This window comes from Platalea leucorodia (genome assembly GCF_965183815.1).
Source record: "Platalea leucorodia genome assembly, chromosome: 1".
Lineage (NCBI taxonomy): Eukaryota > Metazoa > Chordata > Aves > Pelecaniformes > Threskiornithidae > Platalea > Platalea leucorodia.
Window position 1 is genome coordinate 22555544 of NC_138823.1, and position 26532 is coordinate 22582075.

At 37.2% G+C, this 26532-nt stretch overlaps 1 protein-coding gene across 18 annotated transcripts in view; it reads right to left on the minus strand.

Moving 5' to 3' along the window:
* Positions 1-26532, minus strand: part of RIMS2 (regulating synaptic membrane exocytosis 2) — a gene marked incomplete at both ends in the record, with an annotated part of 502005 nt that overhangs the window by 364636 nt on the left and 110837 nt on the right. The gene's annotated exons all lie outside the window — the stretch shown is intronic.

A 26532-nucleotide genomic window follows, 5' to 3' on the forward strand; every position in this document is an offset into this window, starting at 1 on the left:
AACAAGTAATTTTATAATTCTCCAAAATGCTCTGCTGATTTACTTCAGCAGTGGTCTGTATCTTATATTTAGATGAAGTTGACTTCAAGAAGTGACTTAATTTTCAAAGCTATTGTAAATTAAAGCCATTTTATAAATAAAGTAACACAACATATAAGGTCTCTCCACTTCATAGTCAAGATTTAGCTTCCACTGTATGCTTACTAAATTGTTAAAATTATTACAGCTTCCCACTTGTGAGATCCTACATGTAGTAATGAGATTTTTTAACATTCTAAAATGTGCTTGCTTGCAAAGCTTTTGTGTCTGATCACCTTAGTCACATGGCAGTGCAGGAAATTGCCAGTGGCAATTATCTGTAAGTTAATTTCACATTCAGTTCTTATGTTATATGAGAATAAATCAGGATGTAATGAATCAAATACAACAGGCCAGTTATTAATACAATGGCACATTTAAACTTGTTATTGTGTTATCTTAAAATTTGGACTGTAGATAGCATTAATTCACCGCAAATTTCTCCTTCACTCCTTAATCTTCATTTTTCTTTAGCTTTAACTCAGCTCTTTTGTTCTTTATATATTTTTGCCTTAGTTCACAGACAAAATTGTATCATTTTTACTATATGTTCCTTGAATGTCTATACTCAGCCTTCAATCTAGCTATCATGCCTCCAGTTCTAATCCTACACTGAGCTGCCTCTTTTTCAAGGGTTTACAGTACAGGACTTTCAAAGGCTTACATTAATGCTCTTCATTATTCTTTTAAATGCAGCTAGCTCGATAGTTGAATCACATGGAAAATGTAGTTTCTACCTCCACAATACATCTAGCTCAGTCCACCAGAAAAGGTTTCAGAAGTTGCAATCTGTATCTTACTTTTATTCCGCAGGCAGTCATCTAATAGAAAATTTGAGACATGCTGTCTAGTCAAGTCTGACCAAAAATGTTTTGATGAAAGCTTCATACAGAAGGCTACTTGGATGCAAGTTCGTACTCAAATTAAACTCACTGACTGCCTCATTCACAAACTGCCAGGCTGGAGCAGGAAAAGGAGGCATCACTTGCCCATTTAATGGTGGCAATATGCGCCATCCTGCTAAATTTAATTTTTAACTTTTTATAGTGCTGATACTTCATCTTTGAGAACACACGTCTGCTTATTTCAACAAGACAGAACAAGCATCAAAGAACTGAGGGTAAAAAAGAGAGACTCCCTGAGTAGCAGCTTGCTGTCTGAAGCAGGTTAGATGTCCTGAGAACAAAGGTCAATACTGTGCATGCTTCAGCCCTGGCCATCATTCAAATACAAATGTAAGAACAGGTCTGTTTTACCTTTGCTAATTAAGTTAGAAAGTACACAAAAGCTCCAAACTGAAATTTCAGCACCAAAGACAGAAGTATTTTTTCTCTCTTTAATCAATAGCAATTAAAAGCCCTTAATATTTCTGCTTGGTTTGTACACAGCTGAAAGAAGTTCTAATCTTTGCATGTATGTGTCAGCGCAATGAAAGGACGATACCTGAAACAATTATTTAAGTATATAAATATATAACAATTTGAATGACTACAAGATAAAATCCCCCAAAGTTTTTGTGTGCTATTTTTCCTTCTATTAGTAGATGTTAAAATGTCACAAAAACTAGATATCACAGTCTAAACACTTGAGCAACTGTGTCCTTGGCTGACAGCCACATTTTGTCCCAGGACAATGCACTCCAGGATGACCAGTGTTACTCTCTTGTACTCAACAGAATGAGAGGTCCTTCTGAATGAATACGATTTAATATCTCCTCCTCTAAAAGTAGAATCAGGAAGAGTACTCCTGACTTAACCGCTTCCCCATGACACACAAAATTTAGTGATCTGCTGCAACATAAATCTCAGCTCCTGCCAAACTAGGTAGACAACGATGTATACCAGAACAGAGCAATGCCATTGTCAGTGCCATGAGACCCATATGAAACAAGCAAATATTTTATCATAAAAGCTTGATCAAACCCAGACCCTGATTAAAGATGCTATGCCTGTCTTTGTTGTCGCTATCTACTGTATCATCATCTGGTATTTTATTTCCATCTGTACATCTTGGAAGCTATTTTTCACTGACTGTCAGTGACACTTTAAGGAAGACATCATATTATCTCCCAGGCCCTACTGAAGTCAAACTGGTTCCAACTGTTTCCATTGTGCAATGTTTCTTACAAACTACCAAAGGTCAGACCTGCAAGAAACAATATAAGCACTTAAACTGAAAGCACCTCATGAAACAAAATTTTAAAAAGAAAAATTTACTTAAGGTATTTCATGTTGAAAAAAAAAAATCAAACACACTGCATGAAAAATGCATATATTTATGTATTTTGCAGATTTTTTTCTGCCTTTCTAAGAGTGGTTCATAATATTTATAGCTAACACTTCTGATAAAGCCTTATTTCCAATGTACTTTCAACATGCAGACTTCCATGCTGTTGACCCAAGCAGTTGTAATTTTAGCTTCAAATAATCACACACAATGAGCAGAATGGCAACTGTCACACAGACATAGAAATTTATGTGCTTTCAGTGAGCACCAAGAAATTCAAGCCCTCGATTAGTACGGGGCTAAACTGACTTCTCCACCTTATCCTAGCATGTGGAAGCATTCTTGCAATTTAAGAAATAGTGGTAATTTACAGTGCAGACCTCTCAATTAAATGACAGACATATATGTAAGATAATATCATAAGAGCACAGATGGGAAGGTGGCACATTCCTGGACAGGATTTCTCCTTCTGCCCCCAGGGGCCTGCGACAGAGCGTTCAGCAGCTCGCACACATGCAGAGCAGCCCTGTCCCAGCCAGGTCCCTGCCAGGACAGAGCATTTCATGTGACTGTGACAGCAGCAGAGCAGAGAAGGGAAGGGAAGACTACACAAGTGGATCGCATGCTTAATACACGTATTTCGACACATCTGCAAAGAAGAATCACAGAAGTTTCCCTTCTAAAACAGTAACTAAGAAAGGACTAATCCCTTACATCAGAAATCTGCCCTCTAAAGTACACACGCTACCTACTGCACCCATTTTCAAATCTCCTAACCACCACTCTGAAGAGTTCAACAGTCATGAACATCAGTGTTGCAATTTGTGGGTGTCAGTTCTTCTCAACATGGGAACACTGACAATTTGAAAAGGAAAAAATGGACAAAAATCTGCTCTCCAACATCTCTATTATTTTTTAAGTACTGGTTTGAAACCAGAATCTAAAGTGCTAGCGATACTGTATCGAGATGTGCATTTCAGTACAAAAGGCTGAAACACCACCTAGTGCCTAGGATAAGAATTGCTGAAGTTCTGTTCAAATAAATTTCTCCTGTGTGAAACCACACAAAATATATCTAGCCTGACATTTTCACATTAATTAAATTTTGTTATTAATTAATTAAATACATTAATTTAATTTATTTTTTAAGACAAATCTTTTTTTTTAGACAACTGAAAAGAGTGTTCTGAATTTGGATTAGACAGATCTACCTCAAACCTTCCATGTGCTTTCCATTCACAAAGATTAATTCCATACACAGAACAAACAAGTTCTAATTCATTTTGGATTTCTTAACCGTTTTTTACAAGATTATTCATAATATGCTCTCACTTCTGCTAACACTGCCTAAAAGCTTTTTATTACATAAGCCCACAAAAACAAATTCTGCAAAACCTGCAATATCCGAATAATCAGTCATTTCACATCTACACATCAGACATAATTAATGCACAAAAATCACTCCTTTGTATTGCCCTAAATAAAATATTACAAATTTGTCTATTAAATTCTTCAAAACACATTTCATGCACCACTTTAAATTCAATAAAATGTAAAACATTTTTATAAAGAAATTACATCTGCAGACATTTTAAAGCAAAAAATATATAATTTAAGAAAAAGGATATAGTATGACAATCATTTTAATATTTTCAGCTAAATTATGTGAAAAGACAGCTACCTTACAAAATACCATTCACCGTTCCCCTAAGTATGATTATAGATGGCCCAGCGCTAACTTCTAAGAACAAAATGGGAATCTTACTTTATGTAAGATTAAATTAAAAGGCACGGTATATTTGATTTCATATCAGCCTGAGTTTGATAATTTAGGCACTACAGTCTAAAAAATAATTACACCAAATCCTCATCAGCCTTCAAAACACTACTTCGGATTACAGGTGTGCAGAGGTGCAAAATTGTACTGGAATGCTTCCATAGGACAGTAAGGTTTATTATTATGGTTTTACCAAATCTCTTAGAGTTCATCTGCTTGGCAGAACCACCTAATATATTAGCATTATATTAACTTTTATGCTTGCTGCTACTGTTCTTCATAAAATTTCACTTGGTTTAAATATATATGGGGGTTTTTTTGTCCTCATATTTTATGTAAGACACAATTCCTCAAACATTATAAGAGGTAACAAGAATGCAGCATTGAAAGGAAGGGGGAGAAAAATGGAAGAGTAGGAAAACTCTTTGCTTGGGTCCAGCATCAAGGTAACTAATCATGGTTACTAACATACTACAGAGTTAGTCCCCCTTTTTTTTTTAAATCTGTCACAGACGCAAAACAACTTCATTACATCATGGAGCAGTGCGATGTTTGAAGCCACCCTGTACCAAGGAAGTTTTTTCGAGAAAGGAGTACTTCATCTCTCCATTAGTCACTGCGTTGACTTGGAATAGACACTGCCGAATCAGTGTCAGCACTCAGTAACATGAGTCAGCTTCCTCTGTACAGTCACGGAAGTTATGATTATGGAGCAAATCTATGTATCTTTGGCTAATGTGGCTCTAGTAAAAGTAGGGCCCAATGGTATCTTCCTTACCTCTAGCCCCAATTTCTGCTCATCTTTCTGTATTTTGCCTACTTGAAATATAACAGTGTTTCCAAAGAATTACAAGTTTAATCAGTGGGTATCCTCGTTCTGGGACTGCAAGGGTCACTTTGAACATTGTCTCCCCAGAAAATGAGACTGATCTGCTCTTCTGATTATTGGTTTGTTTCTGAATACGTGAAAATCCCCCAAAGTTTTCCAGTGAAATAGCAACAGCACTATTTGTTGTCCCTGACAGAAGTAAAACTTTCTAGCACTCTGCATATTATTTAGAATTCAAAGCTCTTTGAATTAGAATAGAAGACTTCTTGAAGTTAGCTAAAATATAAAATGCTATTTGGTTCCATACACCACCAAAAAAATGGCTCATGTTTGCTCTAAAAAACAATAATTCACTCCCCCCCCATCTGAAATCTGTATTGTCTCTTACAGCTAAGACTACTGATTTCCATTATTGATGAGGGAAAGCTTGCATTCCTTTCTATGAGGTACCTCCTTTAAAATTTTTAATTTTTACATTCCTTTTTAATGGAAGCAACTGCCTATGACTGTGCAAGACACACATAGCATGTGCTATCAACAGCCAATGTTCATATTTCTGGAAAACACAGAGGCTTTTACAACAGCTGGAGGATTCAGGGCTCATCTATAGAGACATCATTCTAGAGGTTTAGGTCCGGATTACCAATGCATCTTTTGTAGTTACTAGGATCTATTTTAAAGACACAAATTCATTATTTTGGAGTGAATGGAACAAATCATACCTACTTTGTGCTCATACATTATAAACAGCAGAGTCTGGATATACTTTCAATGAAACAGAAACTTTTCCAATTAATTTTCCTGTTCTGACTGTACAGACAAGTCGTCATCATGTAAACATGACGACCGCCCATCGTCAATTTCTACCCTTTTTCCAAAGAAATCTTGTTTTTCATTTCCTGCTGTTTTCTTTCCAAGCATCTATTCTTTTCTGAACCTTAATAGCTTTTGTCTTTTCTTTTCCAGTGTCAATCCTACTTTGAGCAGGAGGTTGGATTAGATAAATCCTAGGTCCCTTCCAAAGGGAATGATTCTATGATCATTTGCAACTGCATTTTGGTAACTATTTTTCTACATAAAAATAAATCCAAATGACTGTTTCATGGTCAACCGAACTACTCTGGATTTGTTTGATTGTAACTGAGAACAAAAACTCCTTGCAGTGGTTACAGTAATGTGAAATATTCCTTAAAGATAGTTTAGTTTCTTATTTTATATCAATTTTACTGCTTCTCTTTCAAATCAAAATGAATTTGCAAGATTTCATATCCTCTAAAAAGAAATTAATAACATTATTGACATTGCATGGTAGCTTCTTCCAATACTGCGCTATAGCAAACAGAGGCTATATCTTAGTATTTATCCATTCAGCTCTACCTTATTCATTCAGTTATACCCATGGGATACCTTCACCTTTTGTGTCACACCATTTCCTTCTGTGAAATTAATGCATTTAGTCAATGAAGTATATTACAGGAGCAAAGAAAATCTCTGAATTTGTGACTGTTATAAGAGTTGGTAAGATTACCTATTTTTTCAATATTTTGCTATACCAGTAGTCTGCTATGATACTGACTTTCACTCTCATGCAGGTAATAAAATTATAATCAGTTTGACCAACTGCCAAAACTGCTATAATGTTTATTGGTCCTAAATCCATAATGACACATGGAAACCCATCCCCCAAAACTGTATTAAATACCAGAAGGAAGCTGTTAATAAAAGTGGGAAATTTTACAATACTAGTATGAGACTAACAACTTTACATGTATTTTAAAGGATACGTGTATTTGCTCTTGAGCTTGTAGTGAATGGATATCTTATATATGAAAAGTTATGATGGTCATAAACAACAAAGTCGGCATAAAATAAGTATATCCTTTCTTGTGCATGCATTTGATACAGTATATAGTTACATGATTCTATCTTTTAAGCATAAGAGAAAAATACCCTAAGTGACTACAGTTTTAAAAAGGTATACTCACTCTTGTGTACTAACACTGTACTTATCACCCTAATAGGACAGTGCATCTCTCTTGTATCGATTTTTTTATTATCCTCAAGGCATATACTAGCAATTTTGTTCATACTTTTTTTTTCAACCAAGAGTAAAGTCAGCAAATAAGACATTTGGCTAGGAAAACTGATTATTTATGTTCAAAAAAATGTGACAAAGGCCTCCACATGCACAGTAGGACTAGAAACTGTTACTTGGAGAACTAGTGTAGGTGGGTTAATACAAGCCAGAGTACATCCTTCCTAAAGTATACTGTATAAAAAGAAGCAGTTCACATATAAAATAACTGACATTCTTCAAGATCTGTAAAGGCACTAATTCACTTTTTTCATTGTGGCACAGGCACAACTCAACACTGTCCAGTCCAAAGTGTTTCTCATCAATGCCAGGGGAAACAGCGCATAATTCCTGCACAGTGTCATATTGACCACACACAACTCTTTCATGAACTTTCATGATTTCATGAAGAACTAGACAGCATAAAGATTTCCAGTGAGGAAATGGCTAATATGAAACCGGGTGTGATCTGGACATAGTACACACCGGTGAGTGTTATGTCACAGCAAATACAGCTGCACTGCTTCCGAAACAGAGTTTGTAAGCCCACACGGTACTTCGACGGGGCCACGAGGGCTCATTAAATAAGTGTGGTGGGTTTTGGCATGAAATAAACCTGCCATAAGTGAACAGAATCTACAACACACTTCCACAAAGTCTTTCTTTAACCTTGGAAACTTGCATAATTATGTAATATATTGAGAATGGACAGTTGACAAAGCTACACCTTTACTAAAGTTTTAGATTTGTAACAATCTTAAGAAAGCAAAATAACTGAGCATACATTTGTTATCACTTTTCTCAGCAAGTTTAAGCTCACTAAATAAGAATACTGGATAGAAGGAGACCTCATGTATTCATTCCAGTTTCCTGCTGCTTCAGGCAACAGCGGGTTTTTTTAACAACTTTATAATTTAATTAAATTCCAGTTTAAAATTAACTAGAAATAATGAGGCCAAAATCTGTCAAAATGCTTTTCCAAGTCCTACAGCTACAATGGAAAGAATACCTTTTAAATTCCAGTGCTCATTTATTGCAAGCTAGTTTATTGCTATTTATTCTTGTACCGGTGTTGTCATTTAGTTTAAATAGCTCCTTTCTCTCCTCAGTGTTTGCTGCCTGATGTTTTTATAGAGACCAATCACATACTCTCTCTGCTTTCATTTTTCAAGACCAAATAGATTTTGCTCTTTCAGGCTATGCCTATACCAATAAGACATAACTATGTCACAGGGCCAGGTGCTGGCCCATGATTGCCTGTTAATTCTTATGCTTCCTGGCACAGTTAGGCCTTTGCTAACCAGCATCTCCCAGACAATGCCAGCACAAAGCGTAGGAGAACAGCATGGAGCAAGAACTGCTCCTAATCAGCAGCTTGGACACAGCTACCCTGCTATGGAAAGCAGAATTCAAGGTTGTTGAGAAGGACTGAGGCACACAGGAGTCCCTGGCCTGTAGTTCATAGTAGTAATTCTTATTAGTCCTTAAATTCCTGATTTTACACTTAGTGCTATTTAATCTCACTCATTTTTACTACTGGAGTTCACAGGGTCATCTAGTTCTTTACTATATGGTATCCCGTTGCCCCCTGTACTGATAAGTATTCAACTTTGTGTCACCAATGTATTGAATTACAGCATTCTTGTTCTCTATGCCAAGGCCACTAGTGAAAATATTAAAGATCTTCCCCAGTACTAATGCTGGAGGAACTCAGCTAGGAAGTTGCTTATAGCTTTCCCCTCTCTATCACTATTCAGTTAATCCTCATTGTTTCAGTTTAACCAGTAATTTCTAGGTGATCTTGTATCATTTAATCTTCTGCAAAGAAGTTACAGTTAATTGTTACACTTTAATCCCTAGCTATCTCTGCACACAAATGAGTTCCTTGAACTCCTCAGTCCAATTGGTTTTGCCTATTTGTTCCCTTAATTTCTCAAAAAAGAATTACCTGTTGTTAGACTGTTTTTAGAGCAACTTTGCTGATGGATTAAAAATTTGTGATGGAGGAAAGGCAGTTAAATTTTTGGTAGAAAAATACAAATAGGCAGTTATGGCTGGAGTAAGGTAATATAAATAGACGTTAGAATTACTAATTTTCCAAAATTTATAGCAAAGTGATTGATGCTAACAGTCTATAACACAAATCTGTGTTTGAAAATGTTTTATTTAAGAAAAGATTATTACAACATTTTCTTATTTTCTTAAATATTTTTACAATAATTAATTCAGACAAAATAAGAACTGTGTTCCACCAGATTTGGCACACAACAGAAATCATCCAAATGACTGTTGTTTTATTTCACAAAGATTTTTACTCTCAAAGGCACTGGTATTCAAATACCTTACAGTGATTTGATTTTGAGACTCTTCTTGCCTAGAAGTCTCAATTAGATGTTATTTATGCCACTTTGTGTTCAAAGTTCTGTACTAATGTCACAGCTTCATTAAGGATCCAGCTAATAAAAATAACAAATGATCTACAGCACAGAGGTGCTGAGCATATTCATTAGTTAACACTTGTAAACTGTCTGAAGATGAATGGCACTAAGTGTTCGCAGGTTATTTACCACTGCAAGACACAATATCAACATCAACAAGAGGCCAAAAAGGGAGAAAATGTGACAGGACCACAATAAGCCTGGGGTCTGTATGCAGATGGCATTAAATTGAAGTCAACAGAACTACACCACTTACATCATCTGTGTCATCACTCATTACTGAAATTGTCTGAGAAAAATGAAAGATCCAACTGTAATGAAATGTAACAGAAAGGTAATAGAAAAATTGAGATGCTTCTCATGCAGTGACTGCTATATTGAATCCCACATAAACATTTTTCAACTTAACATAAACTTGCTGCCTAGGCTCTAACAATATAGTCACAGCACAGTCACAGCAGTCTCAGTGCAGGCTGCAAAGCTCAGCTAAAAAAATAAGACATATAGAAGCATAGAATATCTCGAGTTGGAAGGGACCTGTAAGGATCAAGTCCAACTCCCTGCTCCTCGCGGGACTACCCAAAACTAAACCGTATGACTAAGAGCGTCGACCAGACGCTCCTTGAACTCCGATAGGCTTGGTGCCGCGAACGCTTCCCTTGGGGAGCCTGTTCCAGAGACCGACCACCCTCTCAGTGAAGAACCTTTCCCTAATGACCAGTCTGACCTTCCCCTGACACAGCTTCATGCCATTTCCTCATGTCCTATCGCTGGTCACCAGAGAGAGGAGATCCGCACCTCCCCCTCCGCTGCCCGCTGTGAGGAAGCTGTAGACTGCGATGAGGTCAACCCTCAGCCTTCTCTTGCCAAGCTGAACAGACCAAGTGACTTCAGCTGCTCCTCATAAATCTTGCCCTCGAGACCTTTCACCGTCTCGGTCGCCTTCCTCTGGACACACTGATGTCCTGTCTGATGTCCTTTGTACACTGAGGCACCCAAAACTGCACACAGTACCCGAGGCAGGGCTGCACCAGTGCGGTGTAGAATGGGACAATCACCTCCCTCATCCGGCTCGCTGTGCTGTGCTATCCAGGCTGGAAACCTGCACTGAGTTGCATGCTGCAACAGCTACACATCTTATGCCTACATGAAATTCAGTCACAGTTAACCCTGATAGAACAGTAAGAAAATCTAAGATTAAAAATATAAATATATGTATGTCTGTTTAATGAATTTCAAAAGAGAAAAGGAGAATAAGAGTAGAAAAGCACCAGACTTAGTGACACCTAACACAGTCAGGGATACATTATTTATCAATATCCTGAAGAGAACAACCATATTTTACGAAAGGAAGAAGGAGCTTATGTACAATGAAATAAAGCTAATTTTTTTAATTCTAGTTTTAAACAATCCCCTTTGTTAGGAAGCACATCTGGTTAATTGCCTACATTTCTACTTTATATATATTGACAACTCTCCATAAAATTCCATTAAAATGTCTACAAATTCTGCACATGCAAAGTCCTTCTGCTACTTCAGCAGCCTGTTGAGGTAGCTAGGGGAATGCTTCCCCTTCGCTGCTAGTATAAATTAGCAGGCTTTGAAAGTGTTATTAGTGAGATTTACTGTCTTCCCTAAAATAAGTACTACTTTGCATTTCACTCAGATAATTGTATCTACAGTTTAACGACCACTTCCTGCTTTATTGTTCTTTTGCATCCAGGGAGATAGAAGGTTATGTGTATATGAACTGACAGTATAAAGCAGAACAATGCAAAGTCTCATATCTTAAGTCTTTCATGTCCTTCAAAACTCCTAATATGAGAATACAGATGAAGTAAGAACCGGAAACAAGTCATGGACTAAGTGTCTTGAAGAATACCAATAATTGAATAGGCTAGTAATCTGTCTTCAAAAAAGCATCCACAGTACTATTTGAGTTTGCAGCTAACAACTAGTGGACTTTTCAAAGAATATTACCTAATTATAAACATAAGTTAGTCCTGACAAATTTTGCATCTGGATTTGAAGCTCTCATCAGAACAGAAGGCTTTGTAGAAGTATGTCCTGGAAACTATGTCCGTGCCTTAGAAATGACATGCAGTTTGCCCAACAAAGAGCATGTAGTTTATTAGGAAATCTTTTTAAATAGGCTGTGCAGTTATTACATTCCAGCTCACAGCTGGAAGCTCTTATCAATTTGCCTTCATAAACGAGCATGTCTTACTATTGTCATCTCCGTGTGGCTTCTGCTTCTCCCTTCATTTTTTCAGCATAGACTACAGACAATATTGAGTGAAGCAAGTCAAGGTCTGTGGAGACACCACATGCAGCCTGTATAAATGGGCTAGGTTAAATGTTTGAGGCTTCAGAAAGAAAAGTGGTTAAACAGGCACTTTCACTGAGATTAAATCCTGACACAGTGGTTTCTTTATGAAAGAATTTTTTATCTTCTCAGGATGTAAAGTTATATGTGTTTTCATTCCCAGTTCTGGACCAGACCTAACCTACATTTAACTCCATTGAAAGTGAAGACAGTGGTCTATTTTGCTCTGATAAAGCCATCACTTTCTTCCCTAGCTGTTATGTGTAAGTTTGCAACTGGTGGCATGCGCTACCTCAAATAATTGCACAGCAGACATAATAACACAGCAGACAGCTCCTGTTTTGTGAATTTGGGGCTTGAACAAACCCTTACCTATGACAACTATATGCTTGCAGATTAGAATGTTCCATAAAGGACACAGCATTATGTTACACTTTCCTAGAGCTGGATAAAAAGTAGAAATGGAAATCAGCTGAAATACTGACTTGGCAGTATCAGAATAAAACATTTCTGGCTCCCTCTAGTGGACTTCAGTCGTGTACCAGGTTAGCAAAGTTACAGTAATGCACCAGCAGTAAAAGGCTTTGGAAAGTTGTAACAAAAACTTCCCTCAATACTTCTGGCATTTCTGTAAACAACCCTTAGCCAGATTTCTTTAGAGATTTCTTTAAAGGCTCCTGTTTCATTTTATCTTTCTTTTTTTTTTAGGTTTCAGATCTAGATACTTGAAAGGCTTAAAGGCACTGGTTCAACAATGTATTGATCTAATACCTAAGTATTTGAATAGTCCACCTCCATTACAGAGTTATCTGATGAAATTGTTCATGCTGTAGCGTCAGCTTTTCTGTAAACAAAACTAAGTTTAGGTACTTCAGGATTTCTTAAAATCTGTGAAGTACAGATTTTCACACTGCAAATCCTTGAATCTTTCTGAATTTGCAAAATCCTCTGTGTCAACAGGGAATATCAGCCACAGATCAAGATGCTTTAGCTACTTTTATTCTTAGAGCAGTTCGGTTTGGTGTCTTTTTTTATTTATTTTTTTTTTTTAAGATTTTTCCACCTCAATAGTATGCAGGTTCTGCCTAAAATAGCTGGTCCCAAACAAAAAACTAATTTAAATATATTCAAGTGACCAAAAAAAAGTAAAGATGCCCTTATATTTCTGTTGCACAGCTCATATTATCAGAGCATTCAGTAGCAGGAAACTTCAAGCTCCAAATTAGAACACATAAAGTGTTTTCTTTTTCTGTAATTGACTAAAATATACTAAAGAATTTTAATTTTATTCCCTAACTTGAAAGCTCGCTCTCTTTTTTCCTGCATTTGCCAGTACGAAGAAATCAAATGTTTGAAATGCTATTTAAATGTCATAGAAACACTGACAAAGTTTTGTGTAGTCTTTTCGTTAGTTTTGTTCTTTGTTTTTTTACAATTAAGACACTAGTTGCCGTAATATGTTTAAATCAAAGTGCGTGACAGATGATGAGTATACCAGTAAACTGCCTCCTGGTTTTATGTAATGGATGACCGCAACCGAGCTTATGAAGATCAGCTTACTATCACGGATTCTAGAACTGAAATTCCAGCCCATTCTTCAAAATACACTTATATACACTGACAGTATTTCAAAAGATTTTTAAAAAATGGTAAATTGTAAAATAGAAATTCTGAAAGATTGAGGGCTCTCCCTAGTACAACTAATGTTTGCAAAGGCAAAATTGTTCCAGCTTCAATTAAACTGCCACAGAGAGATAAATCTCTCAAAGACTGATTCCATGTGACTCAGATTTTCAATTGAGGGAAGGAACGCACTCTTTCAGGAGAAAAAAATTAATTTTATATTGGTATTAGCTAAGTGTGAAAGCAACAAAGCTACCAATAGACAGCACAGAAGACCATATAACACATGAAAAGGGAAATGGTATTCTGTTTCTTAATGCATCTAATCTGAAAAACATGTTTCCATGACACAGCTGATACACAATTTACTGCCTGCTGTATCCGACTATGACTCTGACTCAGCTAATACTAATAAACTCTGTCCTCAGTTCTGAAGCAATAAGATAGTACTGCATTTTTCTTATATCTGGTTCAGAATTATATGTTGCCTGAAAAATGTTTGTTGAATAACACTGTTTTTGAGAAAGTAACTCACAGATAGCTAATCTCACCATAGTAAATGCACACCTGCTCTGACTTCTGAAAGCAAACAGTATGTACACTTCCAACTTTTACAAAAGGAACATCAAAACACTAAGAATACTCCATAATTTCTTCTCATGTATTCAGAGTAGTTTCCTGAACATTCTCAAATGTCCTATCAGAAAAGACAAAAATTTTAGTTCAGAGACAAATTACTTCAAAAAATGAACTACAATTTTTTTAAAAAATTGTAGTGCAGTTACACTGCAACCAAAAGAAGTGACAATAGCAGTTCTTCTGCCCAAAATCAGAATCTGCTACCTTTCTTTACAGGTCAGAAAAATGGTAAAATATTTAAACTGATGACTAGAGGAGCATGCATTCAATAAAGCCTATAGAGTAAAGATATGCACTTTTCTAAGTTTTTTATTTTTTTTTCTAAATTCATTAAAGTCATCTTACTCAAAAAACAAGTCAATAAAACTAGCTACTTTCATCATTTTCATCACATTCAGATCAGGGTCCTCACATGGACATAGTATTAAGTTCATAGTTCTGAAGGAAGACTTCTTCAAAATATAGACATTCATAATACTAAAATTATGAAGTACAGGCAAAAAAACCACATTCATGCAATTTCACTGATCATTAAAGAAAAACAGGATGAAGATGAAATCAAACTTCAGCAATTTAAAGGATTCCTTGGGAACTGAGTCGAAGTGGTTGGAAAGGCAAATATTTTTCTTCTACTAAAGATTTATTTGCGGAAGTTCTTGGGATCAGTTATGTCTTCACTCCTATTTGATAAGTTGATTTCCTATAAGCATAGGGTACATAAGACAAGGGAAGAACTGCTCACTTCAAAATTAGCATCACCATATATATAACTATAGCCAGAGTTTCAACATGATCACACACAACTGCAAGGATGAAAGCCACAGGAGATACTGGGTTTGGCTGGGATAGAGTTAAATTTCTTCATAGTAGCTTGCATGGGGCTATGTTTCAGATTTGTGCTGAAAATAGTGTTGATAACACAGTGATGTTTTAGTTACTGCTGAACAGTGCTTGCACAGCATCAAGGCCTTTGCACCTCCGACTGCCCTGCCAGCAATTAGGTTAGAGGTGCACAAAAAGTTGGGAGGGGACACAGCCGGGACAGCTGACCTCAACTGAGCAAAGGGATATTCCATAACATATGATGTCATGCTCAGCAATAAACTGGGGGGGAGGTCAGTGGGGGCCCGCTGCTGAGGAACTGGCTGGGCATTGGCCGCTTGGTGGTGAGCAATTGTTTCATTTGCATCACTTCTCTTTTTGGGTTTTATTTTCCTCTCTCTGTTATTTTTTTTTCTCTTTTCCTTACAATTTTATTTTTTATTATTATTTCTTTTAAATTATTAAACTGGTTTTATCTCAACCGACAAGTTTCTTTCTCACTTTTACCTGTCCGATTCTTCCCCCATCCCACCTGGGTAGGGAAGTGAGCAAGCAGCTGTGTGGTGCTTAGTTGCCAGCTGGGGCTAAGCCACAACACAGGACAACAACGCTTCTATTCCACAGTAAAACCACTTTTTATGAACTTACAATAGTAACAACTAAGGTCCTTGACTAAGTAGCATGTTTGCAATGCTTTCTAATTAACTGTAGAAAATCTAGTAAATGCTGGGATATATGGGACAAGTCTCAGTAACTTTATAATATCCTCAAGCTTTAAGAATAATAGCCACGGCTCCCTCACTGGACAACTACAATTGTAAAGGCATAACAAAGATGTCATTGTAGAATTTTCAAATGGCAGGGGCGAAGAACCTGACTTGCTTTTTTACATTTCATATGACGTCAGGAACTTTCCGAAGGACTGCTTTAAGGTTTATTGTAACTAAACAGAACTATACAACCAGATCTGGACCAAACGATTTTGGTATACACAGAAAGAGTTCTACTTCCGCTTTGAGTAAAAAAGGATGCTTCATGTCTAGTAGTTTTTAAAAACTATCCAAATTACATCAGGGCTGTAAAAAAACAAAAATGTGTTTCAGTTCCATTAATGCCCAAAATTCAGTGTTGGATTCCTCCTCATGTGCCAGGGCTGCTGCTAATGAAGTGAGAAATACTGGCTTTGGAGATGTCAATAAGAGGAAACTCAGATTTATGTACAACTCTTCTTCTGGCCTACAGACACAAACTTTGCAATTCATCATCAGCTGTGAGAACGACTGCACGCTTGAGAGAAAAACAGGAGAGAGCATGCATGTGTATTTACAATGTAAATTATAAATTTACAATACGTGCATGTCATAGAATCATAGAATCATTAAGGTTGGAAAAGACCCTTAAGATCATCGAGTCCAACCGTTAACTGTCACTGCCAAGTCCACCACTAAACCATGTCCTCAAGCACCACATCAATCCGTCTTTTAAATACCTCCAGGGATGGGGACTCAACCACTTCCCTGGGCAGTCTGTTCCAATGCTTGACTGCCCTTTCGGTGAAGAAGTTTTTCCTAATAGCCAACCTAAACTTCCCCTGGCGCAGCTTGAGGCCATTTCCTCTCATCCTATTGCTTCTTACTAGGGAGAAGAGACCGACCCCCACCTCGCTACAACCTCCTTTCAGGTAGTTGTAGAGAGCAATAAGGTCTCCCCTCAGCCTCCTCTTCTCCAGGCTAAACACCCCCAGCTCCCTCAGCCGCTCCTCATAAGACTTGGGCTCCAGACCCTTCACCAGCCTCGTTGCCCTTCTCTGGACACGCTCCAGCACCTCGATGTCCTTCTGGTAGTGAGGGGCCCAAAACTGAACACAGTACTCGAGGTGCGGCCTCACCAGTGCCGAGTACAGGGGCACGATCACCTCCCTGGTCCTGCTGGCCATACTATTCCTGATACAAGCCAGGATGCCATTGGCCTTCTTGGCCACCTGAGCACACTGCTGGCTCATATTCAGCTGGCTGTCAACCAACACCCCCAGGTCCTTTTCCGCCAGACAGCTCTCCAGCCACTCCTCCCCCAGCCTGCAGTGTTGCATGGGGTTGTTGTGACCCAAGTGCAGGACCCAGCACTGAGCCTTGTTGAACCTCATACAGTTGGCCCCGGCCCATCGATCCAGCCTGTCCAGGTCCCTCTGTAGGGCCTTCCTACCCTCCAGCAGATCGACATTTCCACCCAACTTGGTGTCGTCTGCAAACTTACTGAGGGTGCACTCAATCCCCTCATCCAGATCATCAGTGAAGATGTTGAACAGGACCGGCCGCAGTACTGAGCCCTGGGGAACACCACTCATGACTGGCTGCCAACTGGATTTGACTCCGTTCACCACCACTCTCTGGGCTTGGCTGTCCAGCCAGTTTTTAACCCAGGGCAGAGTGCACCCATCCAAGCCATGAGCAGCCAGTTTCTCCAGGAGAATGCTGTGGGAGACAGTGTCAAAGGCCTTGCTAAAGTCCAAGTCGACAACATCCACAGCCTTCCCCTCATCCACTAAGCGGGTCACCTTGTCATAGAAGGAGACCAGGTTAGTGAAGCAGGACCTTCCTTTCATAAACCCATGCTGGCTGAGCCTGATCCCCCAGTTGTCCTGCATGTGCCACGTAATGGCACTCAAGACAATCTGCTCCATGACCTTTCCCGGCACTGAGGTCAGGCTGACAGGCCTGTAGCTCCCCGGATCCTCCTTCCGACCCTTCGTGTAGAGGGGCGTCACATTTGCTAACTTCCAGTCATCTGGGACCTCCCCGGTTGACCAGGACTGCTGATAAATGATGGAGAGTGGCTTGGCCAGCTCCTCTGCCAGCTCCCTCAGGACCCTTGGGTGGATCCCATCTGGCCCCAAAGACTTGTGGGCATTCAGGTGGAGGAGCAGGCCAGTGACTGCCACCTCTTCAATAACTGGCGCTTCATTCTGCATCCTATCTCCATCTCCCAGCTCAGGGGCCTGAAAACTCCGAGGATGACCAGTCTGACTATTAAAGACTGAGGCAAAGAAGGCATTAAGTACCTCAGCCTTCTCCTCATCCTTTGTGGCAAAGTTTCCCTCCGCATCCAACAAAGGAGGGAGATTTTCCCCGGCCCTCCTTTTGTCGCTGATATATTTGTAAAAACATTTTTTGTTATCTTTAACGGTGGTGGCCAGTTTAAGTTCCAGCTGGGCCTTCACCTTTCTAATCTTTTCCCTGCATAACCTCACAACATCCTTGTAGTCCTCCTGAGTCACCTGCCCCTTCTTCCAGAGGTGGTAGGCTCTCCTTTTTTTCCTGAGTTCCAGCCAAAGCTCTCTGCTCATGTCATCTAGCTCTGTTTTTCCACATCAACAGATGTGAAGAAAACTTTCCCAGGCCAATTGGAGGCTTGAGAAAAGTAGATCACTACAGCATCTCACCTACTGAGAGCATTATTACAGTGACAGGAACAGGGTGGCACATTGGGGCAGCGGGTTTGGATCAGTCGTGTCTTCACCATCCTTGAAGGAAGTAATGTTGTGTTTCCTATGCTTACTAATTTCATTACGGCAGAGTACAGAGATTTATGGTACTATTATTCTCAGTTGGCTTACACACTATATGCTTTCAAATCAAATGCATACTTCTCTAGTTATCTTTTTTATTTATGTATTTAGGAACATTTTTGACAAAGCGTCACACAGGTCTGAAATAGTGACTGATCACAGAAGTTTTACGAAACTTCAGATTTAAAATATCTTGCAGCAGATTATTTCTGAGGGACATACACCTCACAGATGTGCTCCACAGAGCCAAAACAATACATTTATGTTAAGGCTTGAATCTTTATCATTAAAGGATCCAGTTAGTTCACAGCCTTCTTTGTTCAGCATGCCACCTATGCTCAATAGGAGGCTTCAACTAACAGAACCCCATGATGATCTGAATGGTAACCAGTAAAAATGTATCATCTATTTAAAAATCACTGAAAACAAGATTCATGTCTTCTTATCTTTACTAAAAAGGTTAACATGTTTCATTTACACAAGGTTTTCCTAAAATAATCCCCAGATAATCTGTGTTGGTAGTGTTATACTAAACATGAGGAGGAAAGATTAATAAACAATGTTAATAAAAGCTAAAACTTATAGGAAAAGGAAAAGCCTAACAGGCTTGAATTCATTATTGAATTTAAAATTGAATTTAAAATTTGTGACACAACTACAATAGAAGTATCAGAATCCTATTCACAATACAAAATGTATCTATGATATTTTATTAAGTGTTTAGCAAAATAAAATTACAGAAGTCTAATGTTGCAGGAGCATAGCTATTTTATTTCAAAGTCTCTTATAAATAGCCAGTTAAGATAGAAACATGAAGAAGATATAAATCAAAAATAATCATATTAATCTAGAAAGAGTTCAGAAACATAGATTACCACAAAAAAATCTCCTTGTCACATGGTCCGTAATAATAAAGTATTTTCTCTTGAATAAAAAAATAACTTTTTTAGATATTTTTAATGAGCACTTGAGATTGGTGTCTGGTTCTATAGGCTAAATTGTGAGCTGATTTTCCGTTTTTGCTACAAAACAAATATGTTAATAACAATGCAAACAATTATGCTCTTCCCAAATGACTGAGGCCAGACATCCACTACAGTGAAAGTCTTCTTTGGCCTCTCCCAATGATGTCCATGACAAAAAGAAGCAAAACCAGGATTAGATAAATCTAAAAAAGAATTTAAAGCAGATTAAGAGGAATTTCCTTCCCACGTGTACAGAGCAAAAACAATTTGTTAAAAAAATAATCATCATGGTGTTATAGTTTAAGAATGAACTAATACCGAATGCAAATGGAAAACTAGATAATTGTATACATTGGGATAAAAAGCATTTGAACCCTATCTTCACTGTAGAGGTAAAGCTATTCTAATCTCTTGCAAAGATACCACACGTTCCCTATGTAGAACTGTAAGAAATCCAAATCGTTAACAATAAATATCATCTTTCATAATCACATGACCAAGTATCTGAGAGCAAGAACACCTTAATTAACCAGGTCATGACTCTGAAGTTATGTAGCAATTACACTGAAACTGAAAGATGAACAGGTTAAACAACCACTAGTGATTAACACTGCCCAAGTTTAAACATTTAAAGACAAATGGGAGGTATACCTGTATACATAGTAAACTAAATGACTAAGAATCTAACTTCAATTAATAGAGATACATCTACAATTCTATCAGTATAAAAACACTCTGGGGATTTATTCTGTGAAAGCATATTATCCCTAACATCAGACAGAACTCTTGTTAATTTTTTTATGTATTTGGTTTACAAAGCATAGGTATTTTATTTCTTGCAGATCTAAAATGGTAAGAAGGACTTGTGAACTACATGAAACTAATTCTCAAAAAACTACAAACATTAACACACATCAATCGACTGAAATTGAATTAGCTACCTGAAATCCAGGCTTTTCTGCAGATCTCCTTGATGCTGAATGAAGGCATCTTTATAATCGTTCAAACCAAGGAAGTTTTAATTTTCAAATACCTTCCTATGAAGTATATACTTCATAGCTGACATCTTCTTTAAACACAGTATTTTTCACATTTATTTAAATCTCTCTATGAATGCACTGAAGTCCGATATCTGCTGAAGTTGTCTACATAAAGTCACTCATACTATGCTGAATAACTGTCTTGCCTGTGCATCCAGTATTTGACATATCAACAGATGCTTGCCATACAAATTCCTTTTTTCACACAGCAGATCTAAACAGCAAACAGGCAATATGCAAGGCCTTTTTCATTTAACTCCTCAGCCTATCAGTAAACTACTCCTTGAAGACACAAGCTAAATAAAGCCCTAAGTAAACAGTTGAGGAAAAAAAAAAGCAAGCCACCTTCGGAGGTTTGCCTCTTTACTCTATTACTAGCAATGTCTTCATTATTTATATATATAGGCACTGGTTTCCAGCCACTGAAGCTGAACCTAGACAATTAAACATTTATACCATCCCCTGCTGTGCCATAATGTCTAACTGCATCCAAAGAGTCCTAGGTGTGCTGTTACACACCTGGGACTGAAACAAGGGATTTGCTGAGCTACCTTTGATAAAGGTCTACACCTGGAACTTAATAGCACATGATATGGTTTCTGAATATTGCAACAGGTGGCAAATATAACTTACTGCTCAAGAACTGTTTCATCTTCTCGTTCCTGAATTGCAAATAGCTCTATTAATTTGAACAAAAATGAAAGTGAAAATTTATTCATGTGATAAAGTATATTTTGTTATTACACTGTTTCCATACACATTTAAAGATAAGCTTATTTTAAGATAGCTTGAAGAAGAATTTAAATGGAAAATGGATCTATTTTGCACAATTTGAAATTAAAAGATAAATTTCTAATACTATCAGGATAGGATAAATAGTTAGCAAAATGAAAGCCAGCCCCTCTAATTCCATCAGGCTCTCTCTAAATCAACTCTAATGCTTTTCAGAAATTCAGTACCATCTAAAAGCAAATCAACTAATTCTAATTTCTGTACTATAAAATTACAACACCATAGTGTATATGTACAGAACAAGGTTTATAGGATGAACTAGTACCTTTTACAATGACTGTTTTAGGTGAAAAAATTACACAAGCTCTTGGGCACATAAACCCTTGCTCATCCAATATAGAAGTACATATATGACTGTAAAAATATTTTCAAACTTACTCTTCTAGTTAGTTTTCTGCTTGTTCTTAAGCAAGAAACATATCTGAGTGTGTTCTTCAAGCATGGAGCTTGCTAACAAAAGCAAAGTCTCACTACATAGATATAAAACCCAATGTAGTCATTAGATTGAACTAGTTAAGACCATTCTGAAGCTACATCATGTCAAGAAGTTGTTTTATTTTTATTTTCCAATGAACTTTCAAACACAAGAAAAGCTGGAAACGGAGACTGTGCAATCAGAGTAATTTTGACAGAGAGAAAAGAAGCAATTTAGTATTTAAATATATTTACAGAGAGTCCATTTTATTTAGGTTTTGCAATCCAGATCCAGGAAACAGAAGACAGAAAAACCATGGGCTTTCAGTACCATGTTCATTAAAAGCACCTTCTACTACCGAAGGTGCATTCTGTAGTGACAAAGGAAATAAGAGTGAGCTCTGAACACAGTAAGATAAAGGGGAGCAGCTTAGACAAATGGATACATGAGAAATAGGATCAGAGAACAGCCTAGGACAAGCGGCCCAAGACAGGAAGGTCTAAGTTGCCAACTCTCCAAATTACTTTTAGAGATCCCAATCTGAAAGACAATACTCAAGAGCTGAGGAAAATCATTAAGCTTCCCGCAGCAGAGAGATATCTCAGAAAACGATCCTAAATAATAGCTGGTACAGGAGGCTTTTGTCAGAGGTCTTCTAAATCTAGGAAATATTCTATTGTTTTTGTGAGCCTCTTTGTAAAAAGTTTTTTTTTTCCAAATTTCAGTAATCTGGAAATTAACATACTTCTTTGTCAAAAAAAAAAAAAAAAAAAAAAAAAAAAAAAAAAACACATATCCTTTAGAGTCTATGAAAACCTTGATGAGACCCAGATTGTGTTTCTTCATAAGACACGAAGTCAGTCTGAGTCAAGTGTCAAGAATAGGGTAAGAGTTTACCCAAACAGGTATTTTCCAATAGCAAGAAGGCAGCAATAGGAGGAGCAACCTATGGTTTCTACAAACACTTGTCACATTTGCGCAATTCCAGGTGAGAAAGCTGTAGGGCACTGTGGAGATACAGACCTACAACACAGATGGTTTAGAAACAATAGGATTGTTGGTCGAGCCCAGGACCTGTTCAGAATGGCAGAAGTAAAATGAGAAAAATTTTCTTTCTCATTTAACAGTGAAATTTCCACAAAATGACAGGAAGCATTCTTACCACCACCTTGGTCTCTCCTGACTGGAATAATAATATTCATTACTCTGGAACACAGTGAAGGAAAGCTGGGGAATAGGAAGTTTTAACTGCAGTAAGACAAAGGGAGGGAGAATAATGCCCTGTGATAATTGCTTTTGATCTTTTCTAATGTAATTTTATATAGAATTTTTTTATGAGACTAATTTGCTAAAAATAACTGCCATTGTCTGAACTCTGTCTAGGAATCTCAAAAATTATTAAACTTTGATTTAACGACTAAAGTTCAAGTAAAATTCCAAAGTCAGTCAAGTTATTAGGGAAATTAACCTAGGAAACTATTCAGTAAATAATACATTTGATTCTGAATTTGCTTAGAGGAGACTTTGAGATGACTTTATGAAAAAAAGATTCTGCAGGTTCTTAAGACTGGTGAAGGCTGAAGACTTGATTTTTAAAGACAAGCTATTTGTCTGTGTCTTAAGTATTTCAAAAATGCATAACGTTACAAAGGTAGAAGACTTACTTCAAGGAAAGTGTCAAATGTTCTATCTACTTGCACAGGAAATAAAGACAGAAAAAGGAGGAAGTTCCCTATCATTGCTCCTCAGGTTTATGCTTTGCAGAATTATAAACAGTCCTGTTGAAGGCTTTGATTTACCTGTAGCAGTTTAAAACAGATTCCCTAAAAACAACTTCCTGAACCCACTAAAAGAGATGAAAGAACAGAGAAAGTATCAGAACCTCCAAAGGCCAGGGCACTGAATTGCCCATTTCATGTCACTTTAAAGCTTGTCACTTGAAAACGAACACTTGAAAAACATGAATTGATGTATCTAAACCTCAAATGTCCGTAACTGAACACTGTACATGGATTTTAACAAAGTTTTTAAAAGCTAGATCATGACCAGCAAGAGCAGTGTTTAACTGATTATGCAGAAATATAGCTATGAAAAGAAATCTATTCTTCCAGTTCAAGTTACAGGTCTGTGTTAGAATCTGTGAGATTAATACCAAATAGTTCAGTCTTTCCACTTTCTCTGATGGACTCCAAATCAGGTTCCAGTACCATCAGTGCTTTCTCAGGAGACTGTTCTTCCTAGCACTGAATGAAGGGGATGCAAGAAAATTAAGATGACTTCCTCTCACTAGCAGGAATGTAAAGGAATCACGGTTTCTCTGAAGTCCCCTTTCTCCTTCAGCTTTTAAAAACCACATTTTCTCTATATCATAAACACACCTATACATCATCTTTTTGTTTCAGTTGACTCTGGTTTTATGAGAGACAATGAGCAACCACATCCTAACTTCTGGGATGGAGGAAAAAAAAAAAAAAAAAAAAAAAACAACAAACACATTTCACTATCGGCAACAGGCATTGTCTAACCCAGAAAGAGATTTTCCCTCTCTTTCAGACAGCAGCACCGACCTAAACAACATTTGTTGCAAATAATGTTTCCATGTAATTTAATTAAGTTGCATCCAACTTGAACCATAAAACTGGTCTTTTTATCTCTGTACCTGCAACAGTTATTAAGCAAAGCACAAGAACACGAACACTTGAAAAACAAAACATGACTTGATGTGTCTAAACCTCAAATGTCCATAACTAAACACTGTATAGGGATTTTATCAAAGTTTTAAAAAGACAGATCACGGTCAGCAAGTGAAGGAACCTCAATCAGAAGGAACCATGTTTCTTCTGCCAACTGTTTCCAAAAACTTCCTGTATTAGGTTGCTTACTTATTTGTTTTCTCCAGAAATATCAGTGATTACTTTAAAGCCACTGCCTCCAAGCAAAGGTACATAGTATATAATTTCATTTAAATCCACGATAATGTTCAGTCAAAATTAAAATATTCTACTACTTCTTCATTTCCTACTATTTGCAATAAAGATATGTTTTTACACAAACTGTATTGCACTTCTTAGCTCCTCATTGTCCATGATTTTCAGTGATATAGCCATACAATTTCACTACTCTGGCTAAAGGTGTTGCTCATTTTAATAGAGTTATTTGTTAGGAATATAATTGTCAAAATCTAAGTAAAAGGAAGATGATCTTGTGAATCTTTGGTTTTTTGAAATAAACTTCATTTCAATCAACCTTAATTGAGTCTGGTTTCTCAAAGAGCATTCCTCTATCACATAGTCATATTTTGATTGAATAATAGTGACACAAATGCAGGAAATCCTTTAAAATGTACCCTTGTTAAATAAAGGAAAAAAAATTCAGAAGATGGAGAAAATTCACTAATCACACTCTTTTTAAATTAAAAAAATCAACTCTTTCCTTCTCAGAGATGATCTTACTCTTTTATAACTTAACATAAATTGTTCCTTTCTGGCACATTTGGGTCTCCATTTTGCAAAAGTACTTCCTTTATACTGTGATACCAGACTAATGAAGGACTGGGACATTAGTCAATTCCCATGTTCTATGTGGAAAAAGGCACAGTGAGCTTTATACTCCAAAGTGATATTAGTATGTAACATAAGTTCCCTTCCGTGCATGTTTAATGGTACAACTACAACATTACAACACAGTCAGAATTCATGTCCAACTCCATTCCCCATCACCATAAACAGCACCAGTAGAATGGCATATGATTGCCCCAATCATTCAACACCATGTGCTGTCCCAGCTTTTCCCTAAAATCTTAATCTTTATCAACAGATGCAACAAGATTTCTACAGGGGGCATACTAAAATGTCTTCCTACTCTCTAACTCCTCACAGGCCTGATGCTTTGAATATACCGCATTTTCCAAATCTGTGTCAACATACCACCAGCAGTCACCAGGCAGCTATAGCTTTACCTAGGAACACTGTAGATTGAACTTGCCATCCTACGGTTACAAAATACAGAATAGGCCTCTTAAGAAATACTGGAATTCACACCTTCTCTGATATGCTAACACTGGAAAATGAAGGATAACCAGTATACTAAGGATTCTCTAAGTGGGTTAATCTACTGGTAAATGCTGTATCACACAAAATTCAAAAATCTTGTTTATATTGAAGTATCTGTTTTGATGGTAATCTGCACACAGTACACCAGGGTTTTTAACCTTACTGTTAGCACTAAAATAGCAAGCTAAATACCACTGCTGTCCCTGCGTCACAATGTTTGTAGTCGAGAAAAAGTTGACCTAAAATACTTACTGTTCTTTCACACCTATTTCAAAATCAGCAGAACCAGATATTACCTAAAGCATCTTGAGACACCGTCATTATTTATGGAAAAATCTAACTTGTTGATTAGCTAGAGAAAGTCCTGTCCCTTCCCTCCTTAACACATGTACATGGTAAAACTAGATAATCATATAACATTATTACTGTGACCTCCTTCACTCTTTTTTTATTTTCCAAGTGAATTTAGGATTTGGTACTGCTGCAATATAGATGAGTACCTCACAGACATTAGTTATTGGATTGACTGTAGGAATACTGTTAGCATGCATCAATTACAAGATTATATTGAGAGGGTAAATTCTTCAAGGAGAAAATTGTTCCTTTTATTAATCTGCCTTTTGTACTCTACAGCTATCTCTGTATTCTAGGAAATCATGTTACTTCACATCTCCTATGAGTTCACAGCCTTTTATTTGTGAAAAACTCTAATGATGTAGACCAAAAGAAAACTATGTAGCCCTCTAACACAATTGGGGACCAGCATGTGGCCCGGCACAAAGATCGCTTGCCCACTAGTAAAAACATATCCTAAACGGTAACAACAGCAGATGGCTTACAACTTCAGTGTGAAGCAAAGTATTTCTGAACC